Below are 20390 nucleotides of genomic sequence, written 5' to 3'. Positions count from 1 at the left end.
CAGATCTAAAAACAGCTCACACCCGACCCAAACTTCGGCCCAGACCTGCAACAACCTCAGCTGCAATCCGGCTCTCCCATCCCCTTCCTTCAACCTTTGCCGGTGATCCAATCGGCCCCCGATCAAGAACCGACCACCGTCGATGGACCACAACAGATCCGCGACCTCTCCGCATTCGCAGGAAGCAATACAACAACCCTTGGGACAAAACGCCAACCCAGATCGAGATCCAATCTGCTCGACAGCTGCCCAAACTACCCGATCCAACAACCAGATCGGGATTAACAACCCCCAAACCAGCCCTCTCCCCCTCTGCCGTCACCGGATCTGAAACCATTATACCCTATCGCTTGATCAGCAGACTCTGACCAGCTCACACCAACAACTTCCTACACAAACCCAATCCAAGGAAAGGAGCAACGGTTGAAACCAAAAACGGCAGGAGCACACCAAGGACTCTCCTCTCCCGGATCGGAGCGCTGCGGTGAGGGCACTGGCAACGTCCGACCGGGAGAGAGCACAGATCTCACGCTTGGACTTTTTTTCCTCTAGGCGCGTTCTATGGCGCGTGGGATGGGACCTTAGAAATGGATTAAATTTTGAACATGATTGAGTTTGCAGTGACTGGTTATAAGAGATTTATTAGGGGGCAATAGAGATTTTATTGCCCCCCAACACTACTACCAAAATTGAATCAGACGACAGTTTTTTTGTGTGGTTATTGTTGTCCTAGTAGAATGATTCAATGCATTATATATTCTGAAACTGAAAGAAAAAAATAATCAAATCAACAGTAGCTGATCAATATATAGAAGATATTGTTATAATCCACATCATGCACCAAAATAGATTGTGCAAAGGTAATCTTTCATCCACCAAAGGAGTACATCTAATACTACTCTCTTAGCAATATACATCTAGAAATTTACTTAAGGAGTCTAGCTTTGCTGCTCTCATGGGCTCATTGGAGTCTAGCTTTGGAAGCTTCTGTAGGAGTTTTTTGCTCTCTTTCTGTAGTCCCAGCTGCATATGGATCGATAGTTCACTGAGGGATACACATGCCAGAACAGAAACTGGACCAATATGGGCAGAACACTAGTTACATCTGCAATTCAATTATACCCTTTCTCATTAGTCAATGCTAGGATCATGTACCTGAGATTAGAAAAAAAGAAACAACAGACTTATTGATATATGTGCTCAATGAAATACTGAATTTATACATGTTCTCATCATTTAGGAAAGGAAATACTTGAGCAAATCTTGAATAATTGACAATACTATAATTTTGGAACACAAAAAGGATCCAAACCACACCTGAGCACAAACAAGTCCACTGATGTGAGCCATGTCACAAAGCAAAAGGAGTAACCAAACTCAGATAGATCATGTACCTTGATAATAGTAAAAGTAACTAACTATATCATTTGCAGTAAAGCCAATAGGATCGGTTGAGAAACTCAGTAACTCTCTAGACAACTCTAACAAAGTTGAATCATTCAAAGTTATTAGTAGAACAAGCAACTCACAACATCTCAAATTCTCAAACTCATCAACTAAAAAGAGTGAAGGAAGTAAAATCAAGATCTAACCAATCTGGAAATTCCAAAAAGCACAGAATATATGAAACTAGGTACAGATATACAAAGCAAGAGTTGAATGATGCATTTAGGATAAAAATACAATACGAAGCAAACATAGATCAGCAGTTCCCAATCGTACAAACCAATCCCCACTATGCTTCATTTCCAATATAATCATAGAAAATCAATCGAGAAGCATCTTTAACTGCAGTCAATAACCAAGTACATAGCGGCATGGTCTCATCAGTGACATTTAAGTCTCATGGCCTCATTGGAGAAAACAAGGAATGAAAACACCCTCACAGTCACAAGACTAATTTCAGAAATCTTAAGAACATAATGAAAACTATAAAATCAAGAAAGCAGTCATATCAAGAAAACCCAATTTGGGCATCGAAGTCGCTCACATCTCAAGCAGAAACTTCCTCCTCACCCGTTCAAATGAATGGTGAAACCTCATCCACTATTCCATTGTACAAAAGACGACTAAACATCACCTCAAGATTCAATCTCTCCTTCTTCTTACTGTGCTCCCTCTCCCTCTTTTGTTTTTCTTTCGTTCTTTCCTTTCTCTTCCCTGTCTTCCCTCCGTTCTTTTCTTCTTCTTTCTTTTCTTTCTCTCCTTCCCATCTCTTCTTCCCTTTTCTCTCCAATAAAAGCAAGCCCCTCCCACAGAAAATGAAGGTCTTCTTATTTCCTTCTCCTCCTTTCTTCTTCCTCTCCCCCCGTTCCGTTTCTTTTCCCTCTCCTTCTTCCTTTATTTTCCTTAGTCGGCTACCAGGCAACCTTATCCCAATTTCCCCTAATCAACATAAAAAAATAAAAATAAATACAGACATATATAGACACACACATATATAAATATATATACACACACACACACCAAAACACTTAAATCAAAGTAATAATAAAAGGAGAGAAGACCAAATTAGCACCAGATAAGTGATACTAAAACAAACAAAAATAACATTAAAAATAGAACCCCACTGTTTTGGGTCCGGGTTATCACAACTTATGCCTGCACAATGCTGCAAAAAGAGAAACCACTCAATGCTGAAACCATTTATATATGGATAATAAATGTAACTTTCCTTCGATGCTGAACCTGCTTTTATTCATCCACTTCTTAGCTTTCATACCAGATCATTCTAATTGAACTTCTTTCCAAAACAAGCACCAATAGAACAATAAAAAGACAAAGCAAAAATCATAGCTTTCCCAATAACAATAAGTATCAGAGCACCTTAGCTCTAAAGTTCTAAGATTATGAAGAGACATGTATGTAGCTTGGACCTGAAGTTTTAGTATATGCATAACTACGAAGAAAAAAAAATTTACTTTGCCACTTCACATCCACATGGGAGAGACAGAAGCTTTCAGCTCCAAAAGACCAAGTTCTAAGAAAGAATTGTACACCAATTTTAGAACACTCTGACAGTAAAGGAAGACTAAAATCCTAATTCCCAGAACTCAAAATTTCAACACAACCATTTTACTCACGCATCTTTCATAGCCAAACCCGCACTTGGGTCCCAAAGAAGAAAAGACCAAAGTTTTAAAGAGAAACCCCTAAAAACCAAAAAGGGGTTTTCACAAAATTACCTTCATTTGCATCAGAAAAGAACCAAAATCCACCATGGTCAAGCTTTTCAATTTCGTGCACAGCACTGAGTCTACAAAAGTAATAATCAACAAATTAGAGAATGAATTCAAAGAAATTGAATCAACAAACTGCTAAATGGAAAATAGGAACTCAAAGTTGAAACCTAATCGGTAATCCTGCTAAATGGCTTTACCGAGAGGAGAACAACTTGTCGCGATACTAATCGATGAGCCGGTGTTCGATATCTAGAAGAGCAATCGAAGTTTGACAAGAGGTTTTAGATCCACTCAAGGCTGAGCAGCCGTGGGGTGAAGTTGAAGGAGGAGCAGTCTCGTTGGGCCTCCCAAGCTGCGATTGGGATGGCGGAGTGGAGAGGCTTTGATGTAGAAACTAATTTGGTTGTCAAAGAGAGGAGAAAGGTCTAGGGTTTCAGTATGATGGATTCGGGGTCTAGGTGTAGAATTATGGATTTGGTGTCGGTGCAGAAGGTAGATATGGTTATGTCTCTGTGCACGAAATTGAAAGAGTTTTGGAATGAGTTTTTCTGAGTGAGAGTAATCTTAGCTTTGGGTCGGTGTCACAAGGCCCTATCGAGAGAGTAAGGTGTTAGGGTTTCAAGCCCGACTTATATCAATTTAGACAATGACTCACACAACAGATTTTCTTTAAGAATGTGGTTTGAATGCAGTCATTTAAATTTGGGGTTTGTCTCCCATTAATTTGGTTTCCCTCTTTGGGAAGCTGGAGAAAAATGGTGGTAGGAAAGGAGGGATCTATGTCAAACGTATTGATCAGACCACACTTTTATTGTTCCTCATCGTATGATTAATACAATTGGGCAAAATTTTGGGGTTTGGCACCACAGATGTGTGGGAAACTTGCCGCTCAATTTTTTTAGGGTCATACAACAGTTCTATCCTTAAACGTCTTCTGAACTAATTTATAAGTTCATATCATACGAAGGATATTGTAAAAACGACGTCTAAAAAAAAAAAATCAATCAGACAACAGAAAACTATAATGCGTCGTCTAATTCAATTTTTGTAGTAGTGCAATAAACATGATTATTTGGAGACATTAGTTCATCAAGTGATTTAAAACCCAACTGTACTTTTGCAAACTAATTTAAAACCCAACTGAGTTACTTCTGACCATCTTTATAAAGATTATTGGGGGACAATAAAGTTTTTATGACCCCCCAATAAACTTGATTATTTGGGAACTTGAGTTCACCAAGTATTGATTTTGAATATTTGTACTTCTGTATTTGAATATCTGACCATCTTTATAAGGATTATTGGGGGGCAATAAACTTTTTATGACCTAATTATTTTGGGGAATGAATCTATCAGCAATTTGTTGAAAGGACCTGAAATAATTTGAAGGCAACAGAATTATATCATATCATCGTTCTCCTCACATTACTCGACCTTTCTTACCCTATAAGGATAAGAAGAAGGGTACTCTACTATTCGCAACTGGTGAATTCATTGGAGTATATTATAGCGAAGAGTTACTTTTCAACCTAGAAATAAGTACTGATAAAAGGGAATTTATCTATGATGACAAGAACAATTGGGTGGGCACGGTCCCTATAGTTGTTAAAGACATTTCAGATCATAACAAAAAAAGGTTACTTGAGGAATTTTTATGATAAAATCAAAACTGATTCTAATCATAAAAAAAAATCGAAAAAAATCAAAATATTATGATGAAGTTCTAGATATGTTAAAGACTTTTGAAGATAGAGATAATGCTGAAGAATTAGTAAAACTTCAATTGAAGATTGAAGAACTTACTACGCAATATGATGATCTTAAAACACTATATCACCTAACGCCAGACAAGACCGTAATATCAGCTTAAATCCTAAAGATACAGAAGAACCTGCTGTTATTAATACGAAGATTACAGATCCAAGATGCTATACTATTGGTGCTTTATTAGTCGAGTTCTTATCAACTCGAGAAGTTATAACACTAACAAATGATTTAAATACTGTGGAACAGTATGTAACTCATAAGAAAAAAGGAAAATATTATTATCCTAAAGGATTATATGCAGTATAACTCTTTGGTGCTAAGAAGATACATTTACTTACCAAGGACTCCAACTTGAACTTACCCAATGCAGTAGAAGAAATATCCTCTTCTGGAAGAGGAATACCAATTGGAAAATAATTTCAATACGAGAATGTGCAATCTCTACTTTTGGAATCCCTAAGTTAAATTCCTACTTTCAAAATAAAGATCCTACTTTACAGTACATTAGAAGTTATATCATGTTCAGGATTTCAGTTTTCACTTTCTCCAAGCTCCATCAAGAGTCATGATTCTCTCTAGCATTCTTTTCCTCATGCTGTCACCAGCTTCCTTGCTTGGTTCCTCCCCTTTTATTATGCTGTCCATGAAATGTAGCATAAAAGGTCCACAATCAGCACTGTAAAGCAGTAAATGAATAGGAAAATTTACCAAACAGGGTCTGAACTTTTCCAGACTATTAATTTTCATACCTATACTTTGAAAAATATCAAAATGGTACATGAAGATTTTACCCCGACCCAATTTCCGTACCTAGCAACAGTAAAGTCGTCAACTCCGTTAAATTTTGAGGGGTAAATCTGGCACTTCATGTGGTTTGGATCAGATGTGGAGCAACCCTTTACCTGGTGGACAATACTTGGACCAGCTTCATAAGCAGACCAATCATTGTTTGCCACATGTCCCTTCAGTTAAATACAATTTTTTCTTTTCTCAAAATGAATAGCAGCTATCAGCTGCCTCTTTCCTTCATCGACCTCACAATCTCATCTCCTGCCATCATTCTTCTTCCCAAACACCCTAAACAGCTAAACCCACCTCCTGGAACACCGACTGTTTTTGTAAAAGAATGAAATTTTGATAAGGGAAGAGATATGTATATTTGGTTTTGAATTTCATGTTGGGCATGTTTGAATTTTGTTCAGATTTGGTTTTTCTGCATCTTAGTTGAATCTAGAGGACTCATCTCAACCAAATTGGCACACCCAAATACTTTAAATCGAAGAGCAGTTCGATGATCATGAAAACAAAAAGTAAAATGATCAATTAACAGTGGATGGCTTGAAGAGCGGTGGAGTCGAGTTTTGGGTTCAATTTGGTTCTTCAAACCCAGAATTTCAAGTTGCATCAATTTGGTTCTTCAAACCCACAAAATTCCACTAGGATTGACTCGCCGGCGCCTTATGATGGGTCGGTGCTTCAATGTATGAAGAGGATGTGTAGATGAGTGAAATCTGGATGCCCCTAATCTGTGGGGTGGAGACGAGCTTGAGGGTGTAGACGACTTAAGTGACGGAGACGAAGAGGACAGAGACGCAGGCGAGTGGGCCAGAACCGCCGCGGCCGCCGGCGCCGGGAACAGCAAGGACGAGATGGGTTCTCTGTCGAATTTCAAATCCATGCTGGAGGTTGAAGATGAGTGGACGTACATGAACAACAATGGCAATCAGGGCCATTTTGACGTCAGAGACTTGACGTTCTTGCCCAGCTTTGCTGACCCAGAAAGCTTGCTGCTCAACCAAGTGGACTCTTCGTCTTCTTGTTCTCCATCTTCCTCTGTTTTCAACAACCTCGACCCGTCTCAGGTTCACTACTACCTGCCTCAGAACCCATCATTGTCTTCTCTGCTCAATGTTGTGCCTAACAACCCTCTGGACCATGGCTTTGATTTGGGCTGTGAAATTGGGTTTGACGATGTGAGCCCCCGAAAATTTTGTTTAATTTTTAGAATGTAATTTTTCGCCAATAAGATTTTTCCGCAAGGTAATTTAAGTGAAGGAATTTATTTTGGAAATTATTTTGGTATCGAGACCACCTATTGGGCCGACAATTTAAGTTTGGGCCAAAGTCCTTTCATTTGGGCCTAGAAGGTACTAAAGTTCATTGCAGCAAAAAGATCGCCGAAGCAAATTTGAAAGGAGAACATTTTAACTTTGTACTTTTTCTTGTTATTTTAATTTGTCGTATAACGTATGAAATTACGTATTCGTAAGGTACGAATGTATTCGAGATTAGATTAAGATTTTGAGGCCATTAAAAGTATTAAGAAAATAGAGAAAATCCAATTTGGGTCTAGGAAACTATTTTTAAAGTATCGAGGCTTAGGACAAGCCCGGAAAAATTTTCCCGAAAGGATTCGGTGAAGTGTCGGAGAAATAAAGATGTGTGGTGTTGTAATTTTCGGATTGGGCTTGAGGAAATTAAGAGAAAAAGAAAGTTGGAGCAGCCCAAGCCCACTTAGCCCAAAAGGAGGGGCAGATTCGACTTTTCACAATTAAAATTGGGAGAGGTATATAATGAACACATCCCTCTCAAACCCTAGCCACTTCCCTCATTTTCCTTCAGCTCTCTCTCTCTCTAGCCGAGACTCTCTCTCTCATCCTCCTTGCCGGAAATCGCCGCCGCCGCACCGCCGCCGGCCGCCGCCGTCGCCGGAACTCCTCTCCTCACCAAAATTTCCAGATTTTCTCCTCTTCCTTCCCTCTTTCCATTTCTCCAACCAAAATCAAGAAATTTGGCCATCCAACCCTCCAAAAACCCTAGAACCCGAAGCCAATTTGGGGGTTTTTGTGATTTCTTCTTTCCAAGCTTAAATCAAGGTAATATCCCTCCTAATCTAGCCTCTATTCATCCGATCTACATCTATTTCTTCCAAAATCCGAGTTTTGATTTGGGTTTGTGATTTTGTTTGCATGAACCCGATTTCTCCTTGAACCATGAAGCTAGGCTACGGGTTTGACAAGGATTTTTGGTAAGGATCTATCCATGCAACCTTGTTTTCGAGTTTTTGGTTGAGATGTTGATGTTGGACGGATTTGTAGGTGAAGAAGGCCAAGGAGAAGGAATAGGACGTGATTTTTGAAGAGGAAATGGTAAGGAATGGGTTTTGGACAAACCCTAGAATTTTTGGAATTTATTTGGTTGATTTTGATTTTGTTGAGATATTGTTGTTGTTGGGAAAATTGTGAAAATTAGATATTTGAAGAGAGTTTAATTAGTAGGATTTTATTGATCTAATTTTCAAAGGATTGGAAATTGGTGTTGAAGATTTGGTGAATTGTTGTTGTGTATTTTGGCCAAAAGAAAAAGAAAAGGATGAAGAAAAGGAAATGGCTTTATTTTTGAAAGAAAATAAAGAAAATGAAGAAAAGAGTAAAAGTTGGATTAAATTGAGATTTTACTGTGGTAAAGTGGTAAAAAGTGAAGAAGGTGAAAGTAAAGGTAAATTCGGTAAAAAGGAGGTAAAAGGTAAAAGTGAAAGTGTGGAGGTAAAAGTCTTGGTAAAAGTAAAAAGGTGAAAAAGGAGAAGTAATTGGGAAAAAGGGAAAAGTAAAACTTTATTTATAATTATTTACTTATTTATTTTTAATAAATAAGAAATAATGGTAAATAAGGGAATACTTGGTCAAAAGTCAGAAGTCAAAGTCAACGGTCAAAAGTCAACTTCGAGAGTTGACCAGGGTTGACCGACCTCGTAAAGTGTGAGGATCGACTCGACTTTGGTCGCTCGGATTGGCGATAGTTTAGCGGAGCGATAAGGACGTTTTTCCTTTTTAAGAAAGAAGTGAGTTTCCCAAATTGGTAAAAGTCGGAATAAATAATTAATGGCTTCATTGAAATAAAAAGGAATACTTAAAGTTGATCATGATGTTTACCTGAATAATTACTTACAAACTAAGTAATGGTTTAGGAAACACAATCGTTAAGGAAGCTTAAGCGGAAAGCACCAGAGTGTGGAATACGCCGGCATTTCCAGGTAGGGTGAGCTGTCCCTTCCTTGTTAGAGGCTTTTCGTTATATGTGGAATGCTCTAGTATAATATTATGTTGCCTGCAAGTACGTTTTTGGTTGTTCATTAGTCGATGCCTCGTGATACATGTGTTTTCAGAACTGATAATTGCAAATTGTGAAAAACCGAGGCTAGACTTGCATGTTGAGATACTGTACCCTTGTATATGTGTACTTGTGACCTGAAAGTGAATGGGACCTAGACGCGTAGATTCCTAGTGATCCCACGGTGTCGATTACCGTGAACCTCCGGAGGGGGCTGTGCTCCTATGTTTGTCGAGGAAAGATAAGTATAGACAATGAACCAGTCATAGGAGACTCAGAGCCAGGAAATGGACACTTTCGCTACTTGTAGTCGGAAGTACTACAGAGTAGTTGGCCGGTTCTCGTACTCAGGACGAACCAGGTCGGTCACTGATTTATTTTACTTTAGCCGGCAGGTAAGTATCTCGGAGCTCCAAGTGTGTGAAGCATACTGCACATGTTTTATGAAAGAAAACAAATGTTTGTGGTTGCCACTTTTCTTAAAGCATTTTTCGATAAACGTGCACAATATTATGTAGTAATATTTTCAAGTATATTATTTTTCAAACCTAGCATGGTTGGGTCGGCCCCTACTGGGCATGCGAGGACGAAAGCTCACCCCTACTATAGTGTGCAGGTTTCGAGCATGTGGTCGGGAAGCGTACAGGGGAGGCACATGGCACGGCTTGGCGCATTTCTCTTTAGTTTTATCAAAAGAAGGTTTTGGTCCTTAATCGGATTTTGTAGTAGCTTGTTTATTTACTTTTTATTTATTTCCTACTCGTTTACAAAAATTCTGGGAGACCCGTAACCCTGGGGCGCGTCTCCCATACTTGTAGTTACTTAGTGATCTGTTTTATTTTCCAAATTGGGCTCCGATCGCAAGCCCAAAACTCTTAGCCCATTTCGAATTCCGCTTTTGAAAATGTGTTGTTAGGTTGCTAGAATGATTTGTCCAAGAAAGTGTTTTGTAAACCAACAACCTAAACTCAAAAGGCCTTGCGGTTTCGGGTTGATGAGCTATCGAGATGTCATTCGTACATGTCGATTCCTCATTGGCTCGGAGTCGCGGCGCTGTGGGACCCCCATCTCGGGTCACCACAGACGAAGAAGAAGAAGAAGGAGCAGAAGAAGAAAGAAAGAATCAGTTTTCATTTTTTTTTTGAATTTTTTTCTATTTTTATTTATTTTCCGGAATACATGAACTACCAGATTTACCACTCAAAATTTAACGGAGTTGACGACTTTACTGTTGCTAGGTACATAAATTGGGTCGGGGTAAAATCTTCAGGTACCATTTTGATATTTTTCAAAGTATAGGTATGAAAATTAATAGTCTGGAAAAGTTCAGACACTGTTTGGACGATTTTCCCTAAATGAATTCATGTTAACTTTATTGGGGGGCAATAAACAGATAGTTTGGTTTGCAGCTTTAGAAATTTAGTCAACTACAACATCTTTTACAACTACAACATCAAACAGTTTGGTTTGAGGTACTTACGATGATGTGTTCTGCTGCGGGCATTCAAAGTCTTCTTGAAGTTCATAGTCTTTCTCCCCAATATTGTTCTTCAAAATTCAATTCCTAGTGTATTTTTCCTCCTCAGTCATTTCTTCTTCTACTAGAATTAGGTTCTCTTTGTCGTCCTCTCCTTTGCATTTCTCTCTTGTGACCTCTGGATCTTGGCTGTCATCTGGGACTCTTATCTTTATTAAGTTGAAAACATGTATGAACTTCCTTATGTGCTTCACCTGTTTTTTGCAGATATAAAAGTTTAGTTCTTGAAAATCATCCTAAATAGTATGAAAATCAACTAAGTGTTGTGAAATGATTATATACCACTCTTTTGGAATTTACGTGGTACTTCTCCTTATCGGTCAATTCATCCCTTGCTGGCCGCAATGAATTCATATGTGTGAAGCATCTTTTTTCATTGTCAATTACCAGCAAGGTGTAATGGTTGCTTTAACTGTGGTGGATAGGTATGAGCACCTTTTTCAAAGCGAAACAGACCACAGAGGTTCAATCAACCTTGTTTCAATACCACACTCATATGATCTAGTGTTCTCTCCCTTTTCTAGCTTCTCTTCATGGGATATTGCATAGTACTGTATAGACAACACAACCAAGTTAATTCAAATTAGAACTGAAAACTGTAGAGTTAATAAACCATTATTGACCCCCAATAAAGACATTATGGGGGAACAATAATCTGTCTATTGCCCCCCAATACACCACCAAAAAAAACTCCATTTTCAATTAATAACATATTAGAGTACTTTAAAAAAACAAAGAGCAACATAAGACTTTTCAAAGCCCTAATTTCAATGATTAATGAACCATAGTTAAGATATTATTGGGGAGAAATAATCTGTCTATTGCCCCCCCCCCCCCCCCCCCCCCAATAGACCACCAAGAAAACAATCCATTTTCAATCAATAATAGATTAGTGTACTTTTATATACACAAAACTTCTTTTTTTGTTTCAATTACTTACCGCTGCATCTATAATGAGAAATCCCACTTTAACATTTTCTTTTTCAGCATCAGTCTTCAACATCCCAATTTATATGCTAATGACCTGCAATTGTGTCATTTGATTTTCCATTAGAACTATATAAGTGAACAACATTGAAGTTTATTGACCCCCAATAACACATTCAATGGACCACAGAATTGAAAAACTTTTATCAGCTTCGACATCCCCCTCTTGGATGATTACTCTAAGGTCATTCTTGGTGATCCGGACTAATAGATCACTGCTGGTCCAATATTCCGATCTATGCAAACAGAAAAATTTGATTCTTATTAGTTTGTAAACCATTTGAAATACAAAAATTGAATTTTTCTACTAAATGAAATCAAGTTGTGCACTTACGTGTCTTTCTCGGCAACTTTGAAGAAGTCTTCAAAGTGCTTTGCCACGTCGGCCTTCAATGTTCTCCAAATTGGCTTCTCACAGTTGACACCCTTGATTTTTATCTTGTTCTCCACTATTTTCTGTGTCTGCTCCATGTTCCTAGTTCTCTTAGGCGCTGCTGATCTCTTCCTCCTCACCTTTGCTTCTTCGGGAGTGTTGTACTCCCATTCCTGTTCTTGAGGCTTCTTGGCAACCCTCTTGTACGTTTTGACATTCTTCCCTTTGGAATGGATCTCCATTGTTTTCTTCTGTTTTTGTTGTACAGTTTAGGCCTGGCTCATGCATAAGCATATATTCACTCAAGTTATATGTGAGAGAGATAATATATAAGACAAACAAATAGCTCACATATAATAGAAAGAAAAAGCTTTTTCTGAAAATATTTTTTTCAAGTATGATCTCATGAAGGATACCAACTACTTGCACAAATGAACCCAAGCCATAGGTTCAACTCTTATAACTCATCTCCACAGATCAAAGGCTGCTCTTTTCAAGGACCAAAGAGGTCTTATAATTAAGGTTGTAACAGGGCCAAGGCATAGGGTTAATAAAAACGAAGGGATAGGAAAATCACAAAGTATCCTAAAAACCTAGTAGAGCTCTTGTTGATGTAGAGAGACAATCTTGAAATTCCACCAAGTCAAAAACATCATAGACTCCTCCAAAGTCTTCATAAAGGGCCAAATGTCATCATTGTTGGGCTCATGCTTCATTCTAAACATCCTTTGAACACTTGTGAATTGGACAAAGACCAAATTTTTCTTGAATAGATCTTCACTTCAAAGCAAACTCCAAATCCACAATGGGGGGACTAAAATCCATAAACACTTATCATATTTTCTTTTGCCGTCACATATAACTTTTTTTTCAATTTTTTTTTCCTTTTTTTCACGGCACATACATACATATATTTTTCTATGAACAAGTCTTACCCCGCACTTGAACTTCCTTCTCTTCTCCATCTTCATTCTTGACACCAAAAACCTCTTGTATGTCTCAAAAATTAGCTCCAGTAAGTCTTTAGAACATGGGTAAGGATAAAACTATACTAAGGTTTAGGGTTTAAGGATTATGAGGGTGACGAAAGAAAAGGCTCAATGTAGGCTCAAAGGGGTTTATCTAGGGGGTTACACATCTTGTGCACACAAATAAGGATACAGGTTTATTTGGCAATGGTGGTAATTTCCTAGGGTGCCTTTATCCTTTCCAAGGTCCAAGCATATATTGATAAAAGTCTCAACAAGTATAAGAGTGAATTCTAGCATTCTATAGTCCATTAAACTTAATCTATGGCAAGTATTAATCAATCAAGATGAAAGAATAATGAGATCAACAAAATTCATCATCAAGAAAATAAGATGACATATATTTTTTTTCATTTAACACTCAACAAAGAAAAGGCAAATAGGCTCAAATATCTCACATAGGTTATGTATGAATCAAAAACTTATCCTAATTAACATGCTCTTTTCTGTACCATATAAGCAAAGCCACATCCACAACACATACATATGACAATCATACATCCTTATTAACCAAAGAATAAAGTCAAACATCATCTCAATTTTATGATTCACTTAAGCCATAATTTCTGAAATATATACTCATCATAGTTGTTGAAAGGCATCTTCCTTAAGTGTATGATGCTCTCCCTCTCGGGTAAAGATCTTATATCCTAACTATGCAGCTTATCCTTCTCAGGTATAAATTTAACATGCAAGACTCATTACGCTTTAGAAAACAAGGGAATCAAGCAAACCATTAATCTTTCTCAAGTAATAATGTAATTTACCACACTTAATCACAAGAAGCTAATCAAATTATATTGCATCTCTGCTTCAAATTTGTCTTCCAATTACTATATGCAAAGCCCTAAAGGTGATCAATCAAAGAACTTAAACATAAAGCATCAATTCAAATAGTGATTAAGCATTCATCATAAAGAAACTACAAATCCATCAATAAATCATCAAAGTACATAAACAATCATGATAAGGCATCATCCTAGCCCTAGAAAAAGTTTAACAAAAGATAACTAAGTAAAACATAGGAAAAACATAAAAAAGAATGGAAAGGAAAAGAAAGGGAAGATGGATGAGTCGTCTCTGCTCCTTAGGCGTCTACATTGTGCTCCGAGACTCCTTTTTTTCATTTAACACTCAACAAAGAAAATGCAAATAGGCTCAAATATCTCACATAGGTTATGTATGAATCAAAAACTTATCCTAATTAACATGCTCTTTTCTGTACCATATAAGCAAAGCCACATCCACAACACATACATATGACAATCATACATCCTTATTAACCAATGAATAAAGTCAAACATCATCTCAATTTTATGATTCTCTTAAGCCATAATTTCTGAAATATATACTCATCATAGTTGTTGAAAGGCATCTTAAGACTCAAGAAAACAAAAACAAAAAACAAAGACGCAAAAAGAACAAAGAAAACAATTTTTTCATTTTTTTTTATAAACCCACAAAACTAACAACCTAATAGAAACAAAAATCAAAATCCCTTCCCCCACACTTAAATCTAACATTGTCCTCAATGTTGAAAGAATTAAAGCATGCAATGCACATAAAAGCATGGAGAAGACATAAGTGAAAAATAAAAACAAGAAAGTAAACAGAAGAGATTAGAGCTCCCTGAGATTTATTGAAGAATAGCACAAAGCCAATGTTGAAGTCAAAAAGATCGCAGAAGTTGTCGAAGAAAAATTTCCACGCAGATTGAGCACTGTTCAGTATTTCTCAAATATCTCTTAGCTCACAGCTCCGAATGATGATCTGCTTGGTGCGTTGGAAACGATACCCGCGTAGCTTTCCGGTGATATGCAATAAGCCTATTAAAACTTCCAGGAAGATATCCAGAATCTACGTCAAAAAGAAGGTACAGAACCTGAAACACAAAAAGATAAATATTTAGCAAACTTAAAACCAAAAATTGTAGAAACTAAATAAACAAAATATAAAATCAGATTGGTAATCAAGTCAGAATCAAAATCAATCATCGATCCCCGGCAACGGCGCCAAAAACTTGTTGTGAAATTTTAATTAAAACTCGCAAGCGCACGAATCGTCGTTAGTATAGTGTGCAAGTACGAGGTCGTTCCAACTAAGGATTGATAATCAATTTAAATCCTAACCTAATTAATCCAAACACAAAAACACATAAACAATCAAACTAAAGAAGATATGGCTTTAAGGTTTTTCAATAAACAAATAATTTGAGAATTAAAGAAACAAACAAATAATGATAAAACCTAGGGTTTCAAAATCAACCACCAACAATCCTATTTATGTTTCAATGCAATTAACAGATTCTTTTGTTTCTCTAGATGATAATTCCCGTATCTAAGTCCTTCTCAGGTACTCTAGACCATAGTTTTCCTTAAGTGTATGATGCTCTCCCTCTCGGGTAAAGATCTTATATCCTAACTACGCAGCTTATCCTTCTCAGGTATAAATTTAACATGCAAGACTCATTACGCTTTAGAAAACAAGGGAATCAAGCAAACCATTAGTCTTTCTCAAGTAATAATGTAATTTACCACACTTAATCACAAGAAGCTAATCAAATTATATTGCATCTCTGCTTCAAATTTGTCTTCCAATTACTATATGCAAAGCCCTAAGGTGATCAATCAAAGAACTTAAACATAAAGCATCAATTCAAATAGTGATTAAGCATTCATCATAAAGAAACTACAAATCCATCAATAAATCATCAAAGTACATAAACAATCATGATAAGGCATCATCCTAGCCCTAGAAAAAGTTTAACAAAAGATAACTAAGTAAAACATAGGAAAAACGTAAAAAAGAATGGAAAGGAAAAGAAAGGGAAGATGGATGAGTCGTCTCTGCTCCTTAGGCGTCTACATTGTGCTCCGAGACTCCCTTTTTTCATGTAAATTCGTGCTCCCTTATATAGGGAAGATTTCTGCTCATCTTTGGCTTCAAGTTTTCTTGTAAAACTTGGGTTTAGATTCCTTTCTTCATTTGGAATGGGAAAACCTTGAAATATCTCTTGTAGAAGTAGGAATAAGTTCATCATTTAATCCTCATCTGAATTAAATTTCTTGAAACATTAGGATTGACGATCTTGTGCCACAAAACTTGAGTTCTCCACGAATGGTTGTAAATTGCTGAGCAGATTTCCTGTCCGACCTATCTCACTCAAATAATCATAACGTTTTCCAGAAGTATCGAAAACGAGATCCGTAAAATTCTACAGAAAGTAGACATCCGTAGCTTTCCATGCATATAAGGCTCATTGTCTGATTCGATCTGGGTAACTCCCAGTAATTCGGTGAAATTGGGTGTTCTGCACAGACATATTCTGGGACCTGGGCGTCTTTCAATCCTAGTTAGCTCATTTTAGCTTCTTTTCTTCTCTTTATGAGACAAACCTACAAAAACACTATAACAACATAAATGACTTGAAATAAGGAGGACTAAGCATAAATACTAAGATTAAGAGGCAAAGAAATATAGGAAAATATGAGCACATCAAGGCCCCTTCTTTTTCTTTTTTCTTTTCTTTTGCTTCCTTCTCTTCTTGTTCCGCAATCATCCTAATGATGTTATCGAGATCTTCTTTCTCTTCTTTATTGCCACATTCTGCTTGCACTTTGGTACCTTCTGGTTGTTGAGCTTGTACTCGGCTTACTTCTTGTTGTTCAGGTAGATGCATAGAGAGAGGAGATGTTGCTACCACCGTCTCCGTCTCATGTCCCATGTTTGCTGCATTATCTCGTTCCTCTCCCTTACTTGCTCTATAGTTTGGAGTTTCTTCCTCAACTTCATCTTGGGGCACTTTTTGTTGCTAGGACAGAACTGAAACTATTTGAAGCTGACTTTGTGGTGGTTGACTCTCTCCATTTTCCTTTCCAAGCCTAATGTAGAGAGCCCTGATGAGATTCTTATCGACTCTCTTATCATGTACCCATGTCTTCCTTTCATCCTCAAGATTTTTAATCTTCTCGTTGGCAAGCTTTAGCTTGGCCCAGAGATCCATGTTCTGTGCATTGAGGTCCTCATTTGCTTTGGCAAGGCTTTTTAACTTTGCCTCCATTGCTTCGGTGAGATTCATCTCTCCGATGGCTGTCGCCATCTCATTTATTAGTTCTTTGATATTAAGCCTTTCATTTTCTTCCTCTTCTTTTTGGCTTGCTTAGGGCACCTGCAAATAATAGAACAAAACTTGTTAAACTCAAAAAAACCTCGAAAGTGAAAACCTCAAAAAGTTATTGCCCCCCAATAGACCACCAAAAAAACTCTTGTTTCAATGATTTACAGACTAGTGTACTTTAATAAACACAACAAAAAAAAAACATTACTTTTCAAAGCCCTAATTTCAGTGATAAATGAACCACAGTCAAGACATTATTAGGGGGCAATAAAACATCTAATCTTTTTTTTTTCTTTAATAAATGTAACAAAGTCAAACTCAGTTTGTTGTGCTTACCCAGTTGTCAAAGCTTGGAGTGTCCTGCTCCTCATCATCCAGCTCAAGGTCATCCAATCCTAGATCCGCAGACCACGGTCCAGCTTTGATTAGATCCTGTTACATTTATAAGTTAGTTAGATATAATAAGATAATATGTAAATGTATATAATGTTTTTGTGTTTTGCGTTTTCCTTACCACCGCCAAGTTTTCATTCTTGTAAAGCTGCTCCAAGTTAAATATTTTTTTTATCGACCATCGGACAAATCTTGGAGTTTCCTTCTGCTTTCCCGGGATCCAGTTCTTTGCTTTGGTCTTCTCAAGGAATCAGTAGTAAATGAGAAGCAGGCATCCGTTCATTGCTGCTGGACTGTCTCTCCTATACTTCTGCAGCCCTTCAATTAAGAAGTCGAGAATCAGCTTTGGCCAATTGTAGTTATTTATGGTCCCAACATGTTCACAAACAGCGACCATATCCCAAGTTATCTGAGTCTCGATTCAGCTAAAGAAGAATGTGCTGAAAAGATACATGATCATTAACACGACGATCTTTCTTGAATCTTTCTGTTTGGCCGGTTTTGTCAACTCGTTTATGAATTTTGTTTCCACCTCTGTTCTCAGGACATCCTGTTTCTTTAAAGAGCTACCAAATATTGGAGAGTCTTCCATGTCGTCCTTAATGACCCTCTTGTTCACATTGAAGACTTCTCGTTGGGCAGGAAGGTGAAACAAAGCAGTGATATCATCTTCTGTTATCTCCATCACAACATCACCAAACTTGAACTTGTTGCCCTTTTGGTCGAAGTGCCTCATTATTACGAGGTCCATTTCATGCTTATATTGCTGGATTTTGGTTATCTTGTCTTGCAGGAAGGCTTTTATCATGTCACCGAAATCTGTACACCTCAATATTTCCTTGGTTTCTTCTGATACTCTTTTCTTGTATGCGTTCATCACTCTCCAGAATGAACTGAGGATGCATTTCTGCTGCTTGCAGTCAATCTTGGCTTTCTTTCTAGGGAGTATTGAGATAATGACCATTTACACAATCTTGGGGTTAATTAACCCTACTTACCCAAACACTCTAAGAGATTGCCCACTTACACAATATTTTACATATATTTTTCCCTAATACCCAATTAAGTATTTTTTTTATTGCTTTTTATTTATTTTTAGGACAATTTTGCCCTCTCCTTCTTTGTCACTTAGAGAGAGAAGTCATCGGAGACCTCGCTGGACTCCGGTGACGAGTGGCTGGCCGCGGACTCTGGTGACCGGAATCCGGAATCCGGAATCCGGCATCCGACTACCGGACGGGTGACCGGATTCAGGCGTCCGATTTATTTGCCCCCTAATAATGCATAATAATCATATTATTGCCCCCCAATAAACATTTTATTGCCCCCCAATAAACATTTTATTGCCCCCCAATAATCATATTATTGCCTCCCAATAAACATTTTATTACCCCACAATAATGATATTATTGCCACCAATAAACATATTATTGCTCCCGCACAATGCCAACCTCTCTAGATTGGGACAATTCATTGCCAACGTTTCCAAGCTCGCTTTGGTTGGGTTCACGCCGATAAGAACCAATTCCTGAAGGTTGGGGCAACTCTTGGCCACTGAAATCAAACCTTCATCTCCCACACGGTTTGACTTCCACCCGTCAGGACACTGTCCATTGTAAAGCTCTTTCAGGCAAATTGTCTTGAGCGACAAAGCAGAAATGCCCAGCCCAATGGGCTCCACCGCAGACCCATCTGGCCCAATACCATAGAGTCGCTTCACCGATAACTCTTCCAGCGCCAAGCAATTTTCCAGCACGGCATTCATTCCCTTAGCTCCGAAGGTGCACGATCCACAGGAGAGCTTCTTCAAACCTTTGCAGTTCTTCTCGGACGCCAGCATGCCTGCGTCGGTCATCTCGCGGCACTAGCGGAGCTTTAGGTGCGTGAGGTTCCGGCACCGCAGCGAGATGAGAGCTTCAGGTGCGTGCGTTTGGTGACGGTGTCGAACCGAGAAAAGACGGAAAGGATGGCAAGCTGTAGATCCGCCTACGCGTTGAGGGAGAGACGGTGACGGCTCTGTCCATCTGACCGTCAGCCACCGCCGGCACACCAGAGAGAGAGAGTGAGAGTCTGAGAGGAGAGAGATCGATCAGTTTCAGTTTAATTGATAGGGCAAAACTGTCATTAAATGTTAAATTGGGTAAATGGGAGTAAAAAACTCTTAGTGGAGTAAGTGGGCAATTTTTAGGCTCAAATTGTGTAAATGGTCATTATCCCTTCTTTCTACTTCTTCTCTTCCTGCTTTTTCGTCCTCTTCATTGGCTTCTTCACTTTACTCTTCTGGAGTTGAACTTTTCCCCTCTTCTTTTTCTCTTGTTTATCAGAATCATCGTCTTCTTCTTGAACTGTTTTCCTCTTCTGCTGTCTTGTTCTTATTACGAACTATTTCGTTGTCTATTCTCCCTCGGATTCTGATTCTTGTGATTCTTCTTGAATTCACTAGGCCAAAAAAGCGAACAGACAACGGACCAAATTCGTTGTGTGATTTGGACGATCTCCGTTGTGTATCGGAGCGTTGTGTGATTAAAAATCGCACAACGGTGGAAACCCGTTGTGTGAATCACAAACAGACAACACTTATTTGGTTAAAACCGTTGTACCTTCTCTCGGCAGATGGCAGCCACAGTTGCCACGCAGTCATGCTGCACATGTCATGGGCATCATTCACACAACGAAAGTTGTTTCCGAGCCGTTGTATGAAAGGCAATCAGACAACGTATTCTAGTTATTACAGTTGTGTGATTGTAAATCAGACAACGTATGTTTGTTAGAACCGTTGCATGTTATATAAGGATTCATTGTGTGAACATTCAAATTGTTACTTCAGACAACATTATTAACTTTAGAAATTCTGTTGTGTGATAATCGTCTTTTCTGGATTTTGTGCATTGATAAT

At 38.1% G+C, this 20390-nt stretch overlaps 2 long non-coding RNA genes across 8 annotated transcripts; one reads left to right on the top strand and one right to left on the bottom strand.

Annotated features, from left to right (window-relative positions):
* Positions 1-779: 779 nt before the first annotated feature.
* Positions 780-3795, bottom strand: LOC133724837 (uncharacterized). Of its 5 annotated transcripts, none has more exons than XR_009854070.1 (4): positions 3380-3795; positions 3186-3256; positions 1318-2385; positions 780-1155 (listed from the first exon to the last, which is right to left on the bottom strand). It is a non-coding gene; the product is annotated as an uncharacterized LOC133724837 (long non-coding RNA). The 5 variants fall into 5 exon arrangements; XR_009854074.1 differs by having other exon boundaries at positions 780-1105; XR_009854073.1 differs by having other exon boundaries at positions 2017-2385; positions 3380-3788.
* Positions 3796-7567: 3772 nt separating this feature from the next.
* On the top strand, positions 7568-10136 carry LOC133736788 (uncharacterized). 3 transcript variants are annotated; one of them, XR_009859725.1, is made up of 5 exons: positions 7568-7825; positions 7953-7977; positions 8048-8098; positions 8917-8982; positions 9669-10136. It is a non-coding gene; the product is annotated as an uncharacterized LOC133736788 (long non-coding RNA). The 3 variants fall into 3 exon arrangements; XR_009859728.1 differs by having other exon boundaries at positions 7568-7977; XR_009859724.1 differs by lacking the exons at positions 8917-8982; positions 9669-10136 and having other exon boundaries at positions 7568-7977; positions 8048-8229.
* Positions 10137-20390: the final 10254 nt, after the last annotated feature.

Source organism: Rosa rugosa, chromosome 1 (assembly GCF_958449725.1).
Source record: "Rosa rugosa chromosome 1, drRosRugo1.1, whole genome shotgun sequence".
Lineage (NCBI taxonomy): Eukaryota > Viridiplantae > Streptophyta > Magnoliopsida > Rosales > Rosaceae > Rosa > Rosa rugosa.
This window is presented reverse-complemented; position numbering and strand designations above follow the sequence as displayed.